This window comes from Uranotaenia lowii, chromosome 1 (genome assembly GCF_029784155.1).
Source record: "Uranotaenia lowii strain MFRU-FL chromosome 1, ASM2978415v1, whole genome shotgun sequence".
NCBI lineage: Eukaryota > Metazoa > Arthropoda > Insecta > Diptera > Culicidae > Uranotaenia > Uranotaenia lowii.
Window position 1 is genome coordinate 16,985,340 of NC_073691.1, and position 20,939 is coordinate 17,006,278.

At 33.0% G+C, this 20,939-nt stretch overlaps 1 protein-coding gene across 3 annotated transcripts in view; it reads left to right on the forward strand.

The window, feature by feature from the left end:
• The window catches only part of LOC129738726 (monocarboxylate transporter 13), an 80,281-nt gene that overhangs the window by 22,519 nt on the left and 36,823 nt on the right, over positions 1-20,939 (forward strand). Inside the window, exon 1 of one of the 3 annotated variants that reach the window (XM_055729973.1) lies at positions 2,813-3,502. The exons of 1 other annotated variant lie outside the window; for it this stretch is intronic. The gene's annotated coding sequence lies outside the window, so the exon portion shown is untranslated. Of the gene's footprint in view, positions 1-2,812; positions 3,503-17,993; positions 18,235-20,939 lie in introns of those variants that run through there. One more of the 3 variants, XM_055729975.1, reaches the window with a different exon arrangement.

A 20,939-nucleotide genomic window follows, 5' to 3' on the forward strand; every position in this document is an offset into this window, starting at 1 on the left:
AGAAAATAAAGAATATCAAGAAATCAAGAAAATTCAGAAAATCAAGAAAATCAAGAAAATCAAGAAAATCAAGAAAATCAAGAAAATCAAGAAAATCAAGAAAACAAAAATTTATGAAAATAAGAAAAGTAAAAATATTTAATAATCAAGAAAACTAAACAATAAAAAAAATCAAAAAAAAAAAAAATAAAGAAAATCTGGAAATCAAGGAAATCAGGCATATCAAGAAAATCAAGAAAATCAAGAAAATTAAGTTAATCAAAAAAATCAAGAAAATTAAGGAAATCAAGAAAATCATAAAAATCAAGAAAATCAAGAAAATCAAGAAAATCAAGAAAATCAAGAAAATCAAGAAAATCAAGAAAATCAAGAAAATCAAGAAAATCAAGAAAATCAAGAAAATCAAGAAAATCAAGAAAATCAAGAAAATCAAGAAAATCAAGAAAATCAAGAAAATCAAGAAAATCAAGAAAATCAAGAAAATCAAGAAAATCGAGAAAATCAAGAAAATCAAAAAAATCAAGAAAATCAAGAAAATCAAGAAAATCAAAAAAATCAAGAAAATCAAGAAAGTCAAGAAAATCAAGAAAATCAAGAAAATCAAGAAAATCAAGAAAATCATGATTATCAAGAAAATCATGATTATCAAGAAAATCAAGAAAATAAAGAAAATCTAGAAAATCAAGAAAATCCAGAAAATCCAGATAATCAAGAAAATATAGAAAATAAAAAAATTTAGAAAATCAAGAAAATCAAGAAAATTAAGAAAATCAAGTCAAGTTAATCAAGAGATTCAAGATAATCAAGAAAGTCAAGAGAATCAAAAAACCAAAAAATAAAAAAAAATCAAGAAATTCTAGAAAATAAAGAAAATCAAGAAAATCAACGACATGAATGCAATCAAGGAACTCAAAACTATCAAATCCAGAAAATCTTAAAAATCTGAATCTTGATTATCGAGGAAATCAAGACTTGGTCTTGCAACTTGAAACTGTCTTTTACTAAAATTTCAAGGTTTTATGTCAAAAAATGGAGTATCTTAAGAAATTTGCTCAGTTGTGCTCGGATATTGTCAGGTTTTAGAATTTTAGAATTTTAGAATTTTATATCAAATTTTTGTCTCAAAAATCAGTTATTCAATTACGACTTTTGCATTGGAGTACGAGAGGAAATCCTCATAGGATTGTTGAAAAATTTCCAACGATAGAATGACAGAATTTCTGAAACACAGTTCAATAGCCAATGGGGTAATTTTTTCAATCAAAACCTCTTTACTTGCATTGAAATCATTTTTATCATTCCACGGTGGTTGAATCAAAGGGAATCTTTCGATTGCTTTGATTCAGTAGAATTATTCAACTCAGTAGGCTCACAACACATATTAGAGATTTGACATTTTCATGGAAGATTTTGAACTAATGCTAAATTTTGGCAAATATTGCTTGATTTCTGATAGTTGATAGTTGAGAAATCGTTATGTATTACAATTATATAGGTACTGTAATAATAAGCAAACAAAATCCTTACAATATGATTTCACTTTGCAAATCAACAGAAACGTTTTCAAAATTGTGAGTATTTAAATTTGAGAAATTCAAATTAATTATTTACTGCTGGGAAACATTTAAGAAGTTGTCAGTTTTGCCTCATTCTATTCATGAAAAAAATATTTCTTTTTTACAAAGTTTTCATGTAGCGATCTTCCCGCGATTATCCTAAAATTTATTTTCAAAAAAAGCAATTTGACGGCTCCAGAAATGCGAATTGAATCTGTTTGGTGGCAAAAGAGAGATGAAAAATAGACAAACACGATGCTATCTTTGAGGATCCGTCTGTAATTGACGTTCGTTTTTTTGTAACGGAAACCACTCAGTTAAATCAAAAAGCGCTTTGTAGTTATTGAGCACGATGACTCTTCATAGTGACCGTAAAAATTGATATTACGAATTTTCGACAGCAAACCGTATGCTGTCGACAAATTGTTGTATCCTTTTTTGACGGTCGCCATGCTTCCTGCAGATTTTTTTTTGCATTTTCGATACCTATTTTCAAATGTTCTGGTTTGTCTTGGGCTCAATGGACTAGAAAGGCGTGCACATTTTTGTGTATTTTTTTTTTCAAATTCAACGTCCTCATTGCCATAACAAACTTGTTTACCGATTCCACAGAATATTAGAACTCCTAGGAAAAAAGTTTAAAAATCATTAAAACTATAATTTCTAATCATTTAATTTCTGTTGAAAGTATCAAGTTTTATGCATCTTCGAAGACGCCAACGACACGTTTTGTTTTGCTTTCAAATGGGTAGATTAATCGAATTGGTCAATAGCGCACGCGTTCCCCATTCGCGGACTTACTGAGTGTGTGTATGTGTTTAAACTGTTTGTTTACTTGATTAATCCGTCCCTTCGTCGTTTTGGGGGAACGACAACATTTACTTCGGCTCAATTTCTCCCACAGACTTGGTTACACTACTACTATTGCTACTGCTAGTAATTAGTAGCTGAAGAAGTCACTCATTTGCTGCTAGATGGCACTCATTGCTGGGGTGGGTAAATATTTCATTTTTTTTATTCAAGAAAATTGTCGATAAAACTTTTTGGTCTGTACTAGATTTAAGTATTTTACAAGGAACTTTAAATTTAACCGTATTTTGAAATTTCTTATTAAACACGGTCAAGAAGGAATTTCAACGACAGTTTTGTCGAGTCACCCTAATTAATGTTTCGATCAGTTGTGTAGTAGATCGGTTAAGTGTAATATGGAAGAGGAAGAAACGAAAGGAAAAGTCGTGCTCGTGCTGCTAGAACGATTAAACAGTCAACCGCCAGATGCAATTCAGTAAACGTCGTGCATTCAACAGAACAGCATCAACCGACACACGCGATCGGATGTGGGTCGAAGGTGCTAGTTAAGTGACTACAAAGTAACGAATTTAGAAGTAGCAATCTGTTAAGAATTGTCGATCGCGGAGCAAACCGATCAATTAATCATGCGCCGCGCACCTTAATCGGAACGCGATGCAAGAAACAAGAACAACAAACGCGATCATCGTCGTCTAGTCGTCGTCGTCGTCGTCGTCGTCTTCGATACAGAAATAGAACGCCGTAATAACAACCACTTGATGTGGGGTGTAGGTTTTCTAGAATTGTTTCCCCCTTACTTTTCTCGGTCCAAGCAACCCGATCGGCACGCGAAAAGTAAGAACTCTGAGACTGACGAAGACGAGGGGGGTCTTTTTCACTTTCGTTGGAAATTCGCCGCTCAGACGTTGTCGTCTCAGTAGGCGGTGTGTGATAATAAGTGAATCATACAGCATAGTATTTGAGACAAGTGGTCTGGAAAATTGAGTGTTCTTCTTAGTTAGATAAAATAGCGATAGTGGTCTAATGAGTCAACCGTCGATGGTGCTTGCAGCAGCCGATAGTGGAACCAAAACAAAGAAAAGATGCGTGACTTATGGGGAAAAAGCTGACGATTAAATCACACAGTTCATGGCAATGTAAGTACCCTCGGAGAAAGAAAGAAGTGCATCTGAGTGTTTTGAGTCGAATGCAGTGCGTGCGTTACGCAAGATCTTCAATAATGTCTATTGAAAATTTCCCTATCAGTACATATCAGTTAAAATTGACAATTTTAGGTTCAATGTACACTCTGAAACAATACAAAACAAACAAAAAGACTGAAACATAAGGGCATCTGTATTCGTGGTCTATTCTTGGGTCTAATTTATACAAGAATTGAACCAAAGAAATTAGATCCGATCCAATGAAAAAACTGGCAACTGCACTCGTGTTCCATTAACTGTCAAACGGTTTAGCACTCCGTCAAATTGGATCCAAATCTCATCAGTTTTGGATCAATCCTTATACCAGCTCTAAAAAAAGTTCAGTTGAAACTGGTATAATGGATCACCAATGCGGTTGCTCGGGTCGGAATTTGGGTCTAAACCGGCTGTTTGGACCACGGATACAGGTGCTCTAAGTGAAACGTATTTTAAGGGATCAAATGCACAAAACACCAAGGAACATTTAAAGAAGGTAGTGCCAAGGCAGCCCTGCTCTAGTATTGGTACAGGCTGAGACGTCACAATCACGCAAAATTTGTTAATTTACTAGGAAATTTATCTTTTTCGTTGATAATTCGAAGAATCTGCTGGAAATTTTCCACTTTGATAACATGTTATTGTAGAAGGATTCTTGCTCTTCAAGATCGGTACAAAAAAGTTGTATTTTTTAATAATTTTTCTATAAAATATACCATTGAGGTTAGAAAAAATGGTGCATTTTCCCCATTGAAATTTGCAAAACTTTAAAATTATTTCAAAGTCTTACATGAAAATGTTCAAGTCAGTGCAGTTAAAGCTCCTCATTACAATAAAGTGATTAAAACACAAATTTTTATATAAAACAATAATCTTTTATTGGCATTTTAGTAAACTGATTTAACAATCGTTTATTGATGTTAATTGTTCTACATAAGAATTGTATATTGTAAACCGGTTGAATTAAAATCATTACAATCAGTTGAACACTCAATATCTACTAGCTAGACCTTTTAAAATCTTATTTTTTCTACATTTTTGCACGTTTTATCTTAAAGGCGACGTTACATTCATTAATAAAATAAGAAAAAAGACATAATGCAATCTTCAACGGACCAAAAAACTTCATAACATAGTAAATAGAGGGCTTACATCATAATCGAAATGAAATTGGAATTCATTTTCGTTCCAAAACGTGTTTAACTTTGAAATTCCTACCATTCTCATATAAATTTTCGGTACAATCGTTTTTGTGACGTCACAAAAAAATCCAAAATGGCTCTCGGCACTACCTTATTTAAATATTCCTTGACAAAACACACAAAAAACTTAACAAATATGACAAAAATGACAACCATAACAAATGTGCCAAAAATGATAAAATTGGCATAAATGACAGAAAAGACAAAAATGGTAGAAATCTAGAGTTTGTTTTGATTTAGTCATATGAGCCACTCAACGAGTTTCGAGAAAATTCCTGTGGAAGTTTCGAAACACCTTTTAAATTCTAGATTTTATTCAGTCTTCCTCCTCCAGCTTACAACCTTTTACATACAAAAAATGACAAAAATGACAAAAAAGACAAAAAATGCCAAAGATGACAATAATGACAAAAAAAAACAAATATGACAAAAATTTAAAATTTTAAAAATGAAAAAAATTATAAATGGCAAAAATAGTCAAAATTTCAAAATCGAAAAGAAAAATACATAAAATTACAAAAATGACAATAATGTTTCTAACATGTGTAATAAGCCTACTTGGCTGAGTAATTCTAGGAACGATAGTAATTTAATATTTATTTTCAAGAACGCTTACTAAAGAAGATAGTAAGTTACTATCGAAATACCGGTATCTGAACTTTTCTTATGGGCTTGTGATATAGCTCAGTTGGCAAGTCTGTTGCTTCCTGAGCCGATATCCACGAGTTCGAGCCCAAGAGCAAACATCAAACACAGTTGTACCGGATAAGTTTTTCAATATTTGTTCGCCAACTGGAACGTTGATAAAGTCGCGAATGCCATAAAGATGGTAAAACGACTATAATCGAAACAAAAAAAAAATGAACTTTTCTTTTTTTTTTCTTATACTGTGGTTGAATTGAAGCAAATCTTTCAATTTCTTTAATTCACAGAAACGACAAAATAACAGTTTTGACAAAATTTTCGAAAATAAATGGCAATAGAGTAACTTAAAAATGGTTTTTTTTTTTCAGATCTAATAAAAGTATACAGAAAAAATACGAAAATGCCACAAAATGACAAAAAATTGGACCAAAGTTAAACAAAATTATGGAAAATGCAAACCGAGTCAATAATGTTTAAAAATGACGCGAAAATAAAACAAAAATTTTTATATATTGACACTGAAATAAAAAAAATGACACAAATATTACACAAAAATTACACGACAGGACCAAAGACATACACGAAAATTATAAAAAAAATTAAAAAGGAATTAAAAATTATCAACAAATATTTAAAACCTGACTCTCATATGTTTCCAAAAAAAACATGAAAATAACTCCAATTGTCTCTAAAACGACGAAAAATTGACAGAAAAATTACATAAAAAATAACAAAAAAAAATCTACAAAAATGACACAAATCTATTAGCTTAGCTAAGCTTAACTTGATTGACTACTCACATCCACCTGAATCATTGAACCCGAAAAACTCCAATATCAATTTTTTAATAAATGAATAATTCTGAAAAAGTTGTTTTTTTTAAATGATCAATTAGTGATATAACTGTTTATCACTCATTTTATTACAATAATTGCATTTCGAAAATCATGATCGCAGGTGTAGCTCAGTAGAACAAGTTCCACATCGCCATCAATTTTGTACAAAGGTTAAAAGAATGGTACTTGGGATTAGTAGCTCATTCTCATTGTACAAAACTGATGCTCTCTCTTTGAACATCAATAACGGCGCCGGCCACGTCCTAGTGATCAATGGATAGTTAGGAAAGATAGAGAACGGGATGAAAGATATAAATCTGCGATTTAGGACCGAGGTCACCTCTGCATCCTAGCAAAAAATTTGTTTTGGAGTGTGGGTATAAGGATACAATCAGGAAACACTTTTGACCAGTGCTAGTAGTTTTCTCTTCATTATATTCTCTAGATTACTGTTTGTTAAAAGTTACTAAATTGCCAAAAGTAAAACTCTAGCTTATTACCATATTTTTGTCCAGCTTTATATTTTAAAATTAACTTTTACTACCATGTTTATCGTACACAGCAAAAAATATTTCCTGTAAAATTACGTAAATGTCCTGTAACAAAAAGGAGCAGGACATTTACCATTATTTTACTGGTCGAAAAACTAATAACGTGACATTTAATTTTCAGTGTACAACTTTTCTACAGGACATTTGCTGTAATAATAAATGAATCTTCGTTAACTTTCAAGTAAAACAATTTAAAATTACAGGTTGATTTATTTTAAAGGTTGCAGTTTTAGTCACACGTAATAGTCCAAATTTTTTCTGTGTAGAGGCATGCTTTGTCTGATCATTAGAGAGATTTTAATTTTATTCCAATAATTATCATTTTTGATCATTTTAGTCGTATGTTAGTGAACTAAATATTGAAGAATTGTATCAACCAAAAACAAAACTACTAAAACCCTGACAACGATCTTTTAATATAGCTGAATCACAAAAAAACTGTTTGATTAAAGAAAATAGTGAATCGACAGACGGAAGACAGCATGCAATTGAACTTTTATTGTTCAAGAGAACTTTCGATTATTTAAAATCAAAACTAATTTCAAAGGACTTTCTATAAAATACTAAATATGAACAGGACTTAGTTTCAGCTATTTTATATGTCCAAATATCTAGCATATCCTATTAATAAGCATATAATAAGGGAAATAGTACAGGAACACTGCCAGCATGGAAACGAAATGAGTTTGAATGTAAATGCGTGCCAATAAAGCTATTTGATTGATTGTAATAACGCGCTGTTCGTATTAGTCTTCAATAAGAAAATAACCGATAAACAAACCGTTTGCTTCCACCAACTTTATGTACAAAAACATAGGAAAACTAAAAAAACAGCCTGAGATTATATTTTGCTTTATTAAAATCACCGAAAATTTTCGGTTGACTGAACTTTTCACATTTTAGCCTAAAAACTTTAACCTTGATTGAACAACATCTCTTGAAGAATTATCAGGTTGTAATTCTTGTCTAATTAAGGACTCCCTGCGCTCAATTTCTCCTGACAAACTGATATCACAATCTATATCTATTACAGAATTATTTCCTCAATCAATTTTGGTTGAGTGATATTGCATTTCTGACAAGTGTATTAGGGAAGAATAACCCTGGTTGTTAAACTCCCTTGAAAAAAAAAAGTTCTGAAAAGTGTGGTGTATGAATTCCTAACCAAGATAATTTTTACATAAATTTTTATCACTTTATTTATTGAGAATTAAAATGGACTATCCACTGCTTTGGATTTATGATTCTAACTAATTTAATTGTTAATAAATATCCGCTAATATAAAGTTAATGGAACTAAGCTATTCGGATGTGTGATATCCAGCTGACAGCAGAAAAACGCCTGTAATGCTGCGGAAGGCTTTGCAGCGAAAAGGCTTTTTCATATCTGACTTGCAACTTGCGTTCAAGTTTGCACAAAATAAAAACCGTGCAATTTTCCGATGAAATATTTCCTGCTTGCTAAGAAACATATCTGACTTCATTATGTCAATCAAAATAATAAAAATAATTCCTTAAAAACTATCCCTTATTTACCCATATGAAGTAATTAGAACAAATTACTTATCTAAATAATAATAAGGATCCGTTCGGCGGTTGAATCCTATGCTCCATCAACTTTTCAACACCCCAAGCTTGATCCGGAAGGCGTAGCGCTAGTACGGCGTCCACCATCGTTTCAGGAATTTGAAGAAAAAGAAACACTTTAATTTAAATTTCACTATGTTACTTCACTTCCTATACTTTAACAATATCAAAGACTTTAATCTAATCAAAAACAAACAATTTTTACTTCCATTTTCGGATAGATTTTAATAAATTTAAAACTCAGAAAAATCAACAACCTTCATGCTGACAGTGTTCCCAAAGCTGAATCTCTCTACAAAAATGACACATATGTATTTTAGAAAAAGTTAAAAGTGGTACAAAAATGACACAAATTAATAACACAAGGCAACAAAATATTCATTTTTCCGAGGAACCAAGATCTAAAGAATCGATTATGACTTATTTGGAGGCGCTTATTCCAATTATGCTATTTGTATTTTTTCCTAGTAGCTCTTGTTTTCGAAATGACTTTGGAAAATGGGTAAAAATTCATTCAACCAATTGTACATTTTTTTGGCAAAACTGTAAAAGACTACAAAGATTTGGAAATTAAAGGTTTTAATTCAATGATCAACTTTGCCCAAAATCTGAAATGAATTGAATCCATTTTCGTAGATGATGGAAAGAATTAGAGAAACATGAGCTATCAAAGAACGAAAGAACATGAGCCGTAAATATCATGAACCTTTCGAAAAAGATATAACGGCTCACCGGCAGGACTCGAACCTGCAATCTCCGCTTCAGTAAAACGGCGCGTTAGACAATTTCAACACGGTGAACATGATGAAACCGGCGAACACGAGCAATCGAGCTCTGCCGATCAACTGCTGGACCTTCTATCGAAACACCACGGTGTACAATATCATAAGGTGATATACTCCCGATAATATCGTCATTACTTTCCATCTAGAGAGGTGTTACGATTCTGATTAATGTGATTAATGAAAAAAATCATGGGATTTAATTTCCGTGTGGTATATATTTACAAAATAACACCAAACAAAAAAAACGGTCATACACTACCAAGAACAGAGCCAGCCTGGAGATGTTGTATATGATGATTCCTTTATTATTACATAGTATTTTTACGGGTCAGTGTTTTCAGCATGCTCGGATTATACCTGACTACTATGATAATTGAAGGAAACTTCACATTATTCCCTGGTCGATTTTTAATAATAAGCCGTTTCTATAATTTAAAAAGGATTTTAGTAATTTCATATTTAAATACTTTTATTCCATTTCATATACCTACCACTTTATAATACACCTATCCGAAAGAATTTTGCCTGGGCGGATAACAACCGAGACTTCCGAGCAACACTTTTCGGCTAGTCGTACAAGAATCACCACCTCGAGTCAAAGTAATAAACACTTATGCCGCGAAAAAACATTGCATCTGTTATGTTTCACATAGTTATTGATGTAATTTTAGATCAAACTTGTAATATCTCATCCACAAAATATAAATTTACACTATTTGTGATATAAATTTCATCGATCGTTTGGACTTTGCATTCCGGAATGCAAAATTAAATCAAAACAGTTTATTTCTTTTCACTTTTTGAAAAAAGACCAAAATTATTTACATCAAAAGCAGTTGAAAATTACATCTTTTTTTAATTACACTTGTGAAAAAATAGATCACTCGTGTTTTAAATTCCGTATACTTTTAGAAAGTTTTTGCTGTGTAGTGTAAAAAAAATAATAATACGAATCAGCTCAAAATATACACGTTGAAACTGAAAAATTGCGTACTGAAACTTTGTTTTTTTGCCATTTTCGAAAACTTCTATTAAGTTAAATAGGTAAAGGCGTTATTCTTGTTATCGACGTCAATGTTCTCTCCAATAAAATAACAATTCCAACAAATAAAATGTCAGTGCAACCGGCATTGCGCGTTGCACTTTTTTCCTTAAATCAGGCAGCGTGGGCTTTCGCCGGACGGAAATAGAATCGAGTTAAAATTGCGCGCTATTCCAAGCTAACTGTCTGTACATTCGGTTTACCCGAATGGTCATCGAAAATCGCTCGATTTCCCGTTCTTGTTGAGGGTTTTTTTTTGTCGATTATTGTTGTCCACACACGCTTGTGGTGACAGTTACAGAAAAAAAAGAATTAAAAAAAATATCAGTAACAATCCGTGAAACTGCTGACTGTGTTGCATTCTTCTTTGTCGTTAACGCACAGCTCTGGTGTTTTTGTTTTGGGTTCGCTAATGAACTCTGTTCCGACTCGGAACTAAGTAGGCCATGGTTGGTTACGATTTCAAACAAGAGTTCTGATTCGGGTAATTTGAACTGATTCAGTTCGAAGAGGCTGACGATGCATGATGACTAATGTTTCTGATTGGGGGTTACTCGCATACAACTAATTATTTTTCTTAATCTGTATGAAATGTGGAAATTTGAATGGTCGTACTTTTACATTCGAACTTTTGCCCCAGAAGTGAGGTAAGAGTACGTTTTGATAGCAGTTAGGCATTTTCACAACTGCTTTTAAATGCGTTGGTCGATTATTTTCGTATTTCTTTTAAAGAATAGAGTCAAACGTCTAAAGAATCAAATTTGGTTCTTGATTTTTCGGAAAAACAACTGCAAAATTTCCTAAAAATAGTATAGTACTAAGGTTGCACTTTTACCCCACCAAGCTCCTTGGAGACCCAAGGAATAATATGCTTTCCTTGAGACTTGAGACAATTTAAAAAAAAACGGCAAATCCATGTATAAATTGTAAAGAACCGATGTCAACTTGAGATACAGTGTCTTTTGTGCTAAGATGAACAGGCCCCCAGGAAGTTCCTTCATTGGTCTTCCAGGTTTATTGAGATATCGTGGCGACAAACTTGTTTAGTCTGTGCTTAGATGGAAGCCCGGTTAATGGACTTTAAAACGTCTGCTGGCAACTCAATATAAATTCAGAAGACCGCGTTTATCTATCTTGTTTCTACGTAGCTAGCACATGAATATTATTTTGATAGATAAGAAAATGGCGAGTTCACCAAACAAATAGAAAACGATAGTAAATTCGTCTAGCGTAAGATGCGCCATAAGGTGGTCAAACTAAACTAACTATTTGTTGTGGGAGTGTTCGCGTAAATAGTTATGAGTATTTTCATTGTAGGTATCCACGTGATATTCTTTGATGAACAAAATGCTCCCTATAAGCATTTGTTAACTCTCTATCACAACAAATGTTGTGTAAGTACCTACTTCTGGGATATTTCCATCAACTTTTGTTGTATTTATTATCTCAGTCAGACGTTATTCAAATTTATTTATGATGAATATATTCATAGAATAATATATAAGAATATTTTCATAGACTCCAGGTGTTTCGTTACTGAAACTAAAAGCTGATAGTGAAACGAAATAATGTAAAATGTGATGAAACGGGACAATTTTTGGGCTTTCTTTCTATTATATTTTTGTCAAATTCAGAGCTATGAGCTCACGATTTTTTTTTTTTGAGTATTTCTCGATGCCGTAAAAATATCGATCTGTACCCAAAGAAAAAATTAACTCTATGCCAAAAATGTGCTGAAACATGTATTATGCCAAAGATGATATGATTGGAAAAGCACTGATTGCTGAAATTTAGACTCGAGCTTCCAAGGAAAATGAAACAAGACCACTAATTCAAGCGAAACAAGAAAATCATTTTATGAGACTTTCATCCTATTGGATAATTCATCCCAGAAACAAGAACAAAAAAAAATGCCATCGGTTAGTGGAAATCGATCTCAAAACAATTTTCACCTTCATCTTCCCAATCCGACAACTTAACCAGTGTACTACCTGAACCAGATGGTGGATGAGGGTTTGTTGTCATAGTCTTTCTTTCACGCCAAATCTTAAAAAAAAAAATCGAACAAAGTCTGAATTTTGGGTGTAGTATGACTAAGGTTGCCAGATTGTCCGGTTTAGTCCGGGTATGCTCGGATATTTAATACAAAATTTGGGAACAGTCCTGCCCGGCCCGGTTGCCCGGATTTTTTTGAAAAATGCCCGAGTTTTGCCCGAATTTATACACTTTATTTGGCAAACCAATCAAACATTTTTTTATCAATGCCTCCAAAACGAGCATTTTTGAGCAAGTTTAAAAAACATAATCATGAAAGGATTTCTGGAAGTCTAAAATACAATTCAAAATCTTTCAATGAGTTTTGATGAAATTTTTTTTCATATTTTTTCTTGAATTTTTTCAGCACGTATCCGGGCCGGACAAATCCGGGCATTTTTATATAAAAACTTTCAAAATCTGGGTAAATGATTTCAAAACTGACGACCTAAAATCCGTGCAATATCCGGTCAAATTTTGTCAAAACCCAGACTCTACAAGGATTTGACAAAATTTTACCGAATATTGCACGGATTTTTGGTCGTCAGTTTTGAAATCATTTACCCGGATGTTGGTAGGTTTTAAATAATTATGCCAGGATTTGTCTGGCCTGGATACGTGCTGAAAAAATTCTGGCAACCTTTAGTATGACGGATTGGCTTAATGAAATGACAGAAAAACGGCTTTATATTGGTTTCATCTTTCTAAATCAACAATATTGGTGAAATAATATTTCCAGGCATAGAAGGCAAAACTCCTCAATCGGCTTGTCCAGTGAAAGAGAGTGCATTTTTTCAACTGTTCCCCCCAAGCTGTGCGAGAGAGACAAATTGCATTTTAAACAAAAGTCAGATTGAGATTTTTTTTTGTTATCTGACGGGTTTGCGCCGGGGGTCTTCAGATCTTCACCAACAATGAAAATTGGGCTCATTTTTACGACTTAAAACACACTTTTTTCAGATTTCTTACATTTTTATTTTTTGAGTTTTATTTGGTTACATGTTTTTCTAAATAAAATAAAACCATATTTCAAAGCTACATAACTCTGTCATTATTCAACGGAAATCATTAAACAGCACATCAAAACGCATTGAAATGTTACCAGCTTTTCAAATAAAATTTTCAAAAAAAATTACGTAATGACCATTACCAAGAAAAATTTCAAATAAGCTTTAAATGATCTCAAAAAGTACCGTTTGCATCATCAAATATTCTGCAAAAACTACCATTGTATAACCCAATTTATGGTGCAAATTTCATCGAAAGACACCAATGTGGGCCAATGTCTCCTTTAAGAGTTATGAAAGAAATTATGTCAATAAATTTCCTTTTTTGCATCGAAAACAAGCAATGGTCGAACAACTGCACTCACATAGGAAGGAGGGCGCGCTTCTATAAAAATGAGAACAAAGCAGGAAAAAACAATATTTTTTCATACCTTGGAGAGCGTTTACAACATAACTGACTTCAAGTTTCAACCATGCCAATTTTTCGTCTTAATGATCATCACGTAAATTTTTAAAATTATTTTATTTGAAAAGCTGGTAAAATTTCGATGCGTTTTGATGTGCTGTTTTATGATTTGCGTTGAAAAATAACAGAGTAATAGAGCTTAGTAGGGTAAAATACCTAAATTTCGACAGTTTTTCATCTCAAATATGATTGGTTCTATGAATCAGACTTTTTTCTTCATTCTCTACCTTTTTTATTGATCAAAAGTTTCAAAACAAAGTTTTTATTATCCTTTTACTAAAACCCGCGTTGATCTAGTTTTCGTCATTCAATTTTAGTTTTCGACACAAAAAGTTTAAATTCTCGACACGAACATTTTCACCTCCTTTGTTAGCACAGGAATATGAATTTTGCATATTCCTTGTCTACTTCACGGCGTTTTTTACACCATGGAAACAGTATAAACATACCCAGGAAAATGGGTGTCGAAAAATAGATTATTAGGTGAATTTTCAGCGCTAGTTTTCGACAGCTCGAAAAACAGTTGAAATTTCTTAAAATGTTTGCAAAAATATGAAATAAATTCCTGAAAAGGTTGATTTCAGAACCTTATCATTGATTCCTTTTATGTTGCTTTAAATGCATTAAAGGGGAGTTTTTTCATGATTCAAAATCATTCTTATTTGATCGATGCCATCAAATTTCATAGATGATTTAGAATGTAACTTTTCAATTATTGATTTACTACGCTTTTTCGTTACATGACTATCCGAAATTGTATACCCACAATTCTCAATATAACTGGGAACAAATTTTTCTCATCGATCCTATGCATTGACTTCTAACTCATAATTCCACAAAACGGATCGATCCGTCTTTCTCAAAAAACCCCGTGCGCTTATTTTTACATCCATTTAATTGTCCGCCTCATAAAATCCTGTGCGGAATTTTTAATCTCAATCCGGTTCATAATAACGTCAATATCTTAAAACCATAAACAGCAAATATGGACTACCCCATTTGCAGACCATTTACACCAGATTTGATATCTGAAATCAATTGCACGTCGCTTAAACTTCCTTGGTGCAATTTTCATCATTTCTAGTAAATAATATTGTCAAAATCGCACAAACAGTGATTAGGTAATATGGACGACCCCTTTGACCGACTCGATATACAAAATTTGATACCTGAATAAGGCTATCCGTCTTTTAAAGCCCTAATGCGTGAATTTTCATTGAAATGCAATGAAAAATTTCGTCAGTATCACAAAAGCAGTGAACATTTAATATGAGCGACCCCTTTAGCTGTCCCTTTACACAAAATCTGATACCTGGAATCAAATTTCCATCTTCCAAAACACTCATGTGCAAATTTGATACCTAAAATCGATTATCCGTCCCTGAAAACTTCCGTGTGACAATTTTCATCTAAATCCGGTGTATAATAACGTCAATATCGCAAAAAAACAATGAACAGTGATAAGGTAATATGAACGACCCCTTTTGCAGACCCCTTACACCAAATTCGATACCTGAAATCGATTATCTGTCCTTGAAAACTTCTCTGTGCCAATTTTCATCCATATCCATTGTATTATAACTAATAAATACAGTGATTAGGTAATATGGACGATCCTTTTTTCCGACCTCTGGCCCAAAACTGGATAATTGGAACCAATTGATTGTTCCTAAAAATTCTCGTGTGCCAATTTCCATCTCAATCCAGTGTTTAATAACGTCCATATCGCTATAACTGTGATTAGATAATATGGACGACTCCTTTTGCCGACCCCTGCCTCAAAATTTTATGATTGGAATCAATTGCTCGTCCCTAATAACTCCCGTGTGCCAATTTTCATCTCAATCCAATGTATAATAACGTCAATATCACAAAAACAGTGAACAATTAATATGGACGACCCCTTTTACCGACCCCTTTTGCCGATCCCTTACACAAAGCTGTTACCTGAAATCAATCGAAAAATGTATTGAGCATTATGTTGAGACGGATTCTGTGAGCTAACAAAGTTTTTTTCGTTACGTTTACGAGAAAAGACTCTTGAATTTTCCTGATTTTTGAAAAATTATCTTCGAAATGTCCTGAATTGTCCTGATTTTCTACAAAACATGATTGAGATGTTGTATCGAATTTGTAGTTAAATGATGAAAACATAGAAAAAATCTGCAATAAAATTGTTTAACCCATTTTACCGGTGGTAATCTTCGGTTTATACTATATTCAATTGGTGTTTTTCGATATAAACTGCTGGTCAGCCAAGAAGCTGCTCTCTTCTATTGTATAAATTGAGGCGTTTGCTGTACCTTTATTTCGCCATTATTTATGCAATTTAAGCAGAGCTCCATATAAAATCCATAAATCTAATGGTGTCTTGTTTTTTTTTCTTCGCTATGTCCTGATTTTTGACAAAACCACCTGGCATCTCTGGCTACCAGTTATTTTTTCCCTTTTTTTTGAGAAATAAAATCCAAAACGGCAGTGGGCATGGTTGCCAAAAGTACAGACTTATCTAAAAAAGTACGATCTAAGTACTGATTTTTGCTTCATTTTTCGATACAAATTCAATCCGCATAGAAGACGGATTTTTTGGATTTGGTTCAGATAAGTTCTGATTTAATCATTCGAATAAATATACCACAAAAAACGTTTTGAAATAGAAAATAGAAATCTGAACATTTTATTAAGAACAGACAGAATTCAGATTTATGTGAAGATGATCAATTATGAGAAAAAATATCACAGTTGAAAGAAGCTTCCGGATTTCAACACACCTTCTAAATTTTTAATTGATTTGTATTAGAAATATGTCATTTGAAATGGTAACATCAGTCAAAAAAAATGAAAAAAGGTTTTTTATATATTATCTACTGATGACCATTTTTATTGTTGGTGTACATATTGGTGCAGAACCTTGATTTTTTTTTGCAATGGGAGTAAATATTTGAATGTGGCAACGCTGATAGCGAGGAAGAAATTGTTGTTATTGCTTGTACATTGTGTGGTGGGAGTCAAAATAAAAATTTTCTCCATTTACACTGAGGTGTATGACTGAAACACTTGATCCTAGTGGAGCCAGGGTTGCCAACATTTTTTTCCAAAAATCAGGGAACTGGTGAAATAAAAATCAGGCTACGTTAAAGTAACGGAAATTTCTCACAAAGATGGTTTTTTTTTCTGGTCATCGCTCCACATTTTCAGTTTTTTACTTCAGCAATGGTTCCTAATCCAGTTCTTTACTACTCGTTTTTCATCACATTCGCAAAAATCAGACAAAATCAGGCATATTTTCAAAAATCAGAGAAAATCAATGGCTTATCAGGTTGTCAGGCTGATCCTCGAAAAATCAGGCAAATCCGGAAAAATCAGGCACATTGATATCTCTGAGTGAAGCATGATCAGCGATAGAGGATTGCTTTCGGAAACAGCGGTGCCCATGTGCCTTATTTGCTGCCTGATTTTGGCGAATGCGATGAAAAATGGGTAGTAAAGAACTGCTTTGGATTCCATTGCTGAAGTGAAAGTGTGGGGCAACGACCAAAAAAAGGTCATCATTTTGAGCAAAATTTCCGTTACTTTGACGGATCCTTATTATTATTTCATCAGCCCCTGATTTTTGAAAAAAAAATGTTGGCAACCCTGCTTGGAAGACTAAAATCTTCGTAGAAAATATTGATTTTGATTTGATTTGATTTGAAATTCGTTTATTTGGAAGGGTGCCGTGCGCTACCACCCTGTAGAAAATATTGAGAAAAAACAAAAAGTCGAACTGAAAACAGCGCTGTTTTCTCCCGGCGCTTTGTTGTTTGCCGACAAACCTTGTTTCCAGGACAATCACGATATTTTTTAAAATAAATGTTTCATAGCTCACTTACCGATAGTAAAAACGAACGTTATAACGAAAAATTTACCGCCAAAAAAAATATAAATGTAATTTATAATTATAAATATATTTATAAAAATTATAAATTTTGCAGCTGATGAAAAAACATTGAAAAAAATCAACTGCATGTGTCTAAATAAATGCAATGACTCGACTACAAAACAGAACTGCTCGACTAATCATTCTGTCAGATTGAGTGACGAACTGACTGACTAGCTGGCTGAAAGTTCTGCTACTGATAGCGAATTTCGATTCAGTAACAGCAATCGTCAACGACTTATTCTTATCAAAACCTTCATCATCATCATCATCATCATCATTATCATCAACACCCATGAATGTTGTTCGTTTGTTCATCAAGCCAGCAGCTAGCTACTCCTCACTTCATTATCAACACTTGGCATTTGCTGGTCGGCGGCCTTTTAATGGGTTGTTCGAATTTTCGTTCTCAGTTTTAATCGGACGGTTTACGGGATAACTACATACAACGGTGTTGTGATTCTGTTTTTTTTCTTTCTTGTTTACGTCTTTTCGCACGATTATCAGCTGTGACTGAACTTTGATCCTCTGAGTGCTGGAGAAAGGAAGAAAGAAAGAAGCATGAATCTGGAATTCGGGCGAAGTGTAAATATCGACACGACCCAGTGACCACGAGGTGCGAATTGAGTGATAGTATTTTTTTTGTTTCATCAATTTTTTTGTGAATGGCAGTTCAGTTTTTTTATGTAGTGTGTTCCTACTACGGGAAGGTGCCCACAAAGTTTAAAAGAGTCAATCCGAAACAACTCATAAATACTGTTGATAAATCAAGATCCGGGAATATGGGAAGAGATTTTTTTAAAGTGGTACCCTGAACAATATTAGTTGGAGTATATGTATGTATTGACTACAGACTGTTTCTGAAATTCAGAGTTACTGGCCTCAATTTTACGTCCTCTGTGCGAAAACATTTTTCTTTTAAATTTCGTAGGCTTCGTAAACAGCAAAAATTATTTCCTGTAAAATTACGCAAACGTCCTGTAAAAAAAAGGAGCAGGACATTTAGCGTAATTTTACAGGTCGAAAAATAAATTACGTGACATTTAATTTTTAATGTACAACTTTTTTACAGGACATTTGCTGTAATAATAAATGATCCTTCGTTAACTTTTAAGGAAAACAATTTAAAATTACAGGTTTTGTTAATTACTGGTTGAATTATTTTAAAGGTTGCAGTTTCAGTGACATATAATAGTTAAAATTTTTTGTCTGTGTACTACTCTTAAAACTCTTCAGCTTTGAAGCTTGGCACAATTTTTCCACATGCAGTGTGAAAAGTGTGGAAAAGTGAACTGTTTTGGCTTTAAGTAAATTCTGTCAAAATTTAAATCTGATTCAACATTTCAAAATCAGATTTTTGTTCAATAGCTGGAAATTGCTCAGCACGTTAAACACTACACTTCGTCTATAAATAGGCATAATCACACATTTCAGTTGAAAACTAAAAACAGCTAAAATTACTGTATTGTGTTTACGGACTTTGACAATTGCTGCATTTTTAGGTAGTGCTCAAATAAGATATGCTACTTCCATAGTTTCATAATCGAAATTGCAAACTTCTCTGTCCTTATTGGAAACTTCTGAAGCTTAAAAGCCACCTAATTACTTGATCTGGATAAGGCTTAGTCAAGTGGATTTATTTTCTGAAGCACACTTTTGCCACACGTGAGATCTTCCAAGCAGTTGAACTGATGTAAAGAATTGCTGATCAAAAACCGTTGAAGAATTTCATCATCCTCTTAACTCTTAAAATCGTATTTGAAAAGAAAACGTCTTTTTTCACTTTTGAAAAAAAAATTGTCTTTCCAATTTCCAAGTTGATGATTTGAAAACCCGATCAAAAAGTATAAGCTACTTAAGCATTTCAAAAATTATGATAACTTTCAATTAAAGAAAAGTTAGTTTTCAATCGAAACAAAGTAGAAAATCTGTGAAACTCTTTTCTACAAAAATATGATAAAAATATAACAATAATCTGCATATTTCAAAAAAGTTATTGACAAAAAGGAGAAAAAAATGTCTATACAATTTAAAGTTCATTTCCAAAAAAAGTGTTATTTTTGCAATATTTTTGTTGCATCTGTGCCAAACTTTCAAAATATATACATTGGGCTGGTCAGAATCGTGCCAAAAAAAGGTACCAAACGGTTTTGGGATCCTTTTGAGCTCAATAAAAACTGTGGGGACTCTAGGATTTGAAATGGGATGTAGCAAAAAAAAATCCGAGTTTGTATGTAAATGAGTATGAAAAAAGTCACTTTTTGTTCAAGAAATCCTACATCCTCACTGCAAGGTTGCCGAAAAAAATTCTGTGTTTTTTTCGGAAAAAATTTCTGACTTTCTGTGAATTTACCCAAAAAGTCTGTGATGATTTTCTGTGATGGAATTAGCATAAGTTTCTTTGAAAAGTCAAGAAAAATTCAGTTTTTTATATTTTTATTAAAAAAATCAATAAACATTACCAATATCAACATGTTTTTCCCAAAGCAAGTTGACATCCTCCAAATTATTTTGACATAAAAATCATAATTTTGGAAAAAAAAACGTACAGAATTCAAAAACTCTGTGAATTCTGTGAATATTTCCAAAATTCTGTGTTCTGTGACACAGACTCTGTGATGAAAATTGTGCTCAAAATTCTGTGAAACTTCAGATTTTTCTGTGAATTCGACAACTTTGCCTCACTGTTGTACTGAACTCAGATTATTCAATCTGTATCTTGTTGCTGAAAATTCAAAGAAAAACTTGCCGAGGACCGTGAATCTCTAAGATGGGTCAATCAAAAGTTATGAAGATATCAAAACTGAATAATTAAATTTAATATTTTTCGCATTTTATCAAATGGCATCCCTGCCTGAATGTGGTTAGAAGCCATAATACGTTGGAAACTAGCTGGCGTGTTTTCCCGTATGCAGTAAAGAAGTGTTTTTATGTCATTGGTTATTTCGATTGTCGTGAAAGTTTGTATACCGGGTTTTTGGGCAGAAAATTGTTTCTGATAAGTTACTAATCCCTTCTACTTCAGAATGGGGGAGGGGGGCGATATAAAACCGACGTAAAATATGACACAAATCGATCGTTTTCCACGTAGTTTATATCAAATTTGGTAAACATGATTTTTTTCACAGCAGCTTCACGGACCTCCGCTTTTCCGAGGTGGAAGGGGTTTGTATTTTATCAGAAACAATTTCTGGTCCAAAAAACCCGTTATACAAACTCGCACAACTCGAATCAACCAATGACACGAAAACATTTCTGCTTTGCATATGGGAAAACACGCCAGCTAGTTTCCAACGTAAAATGGCTTCTAACCACATTCAG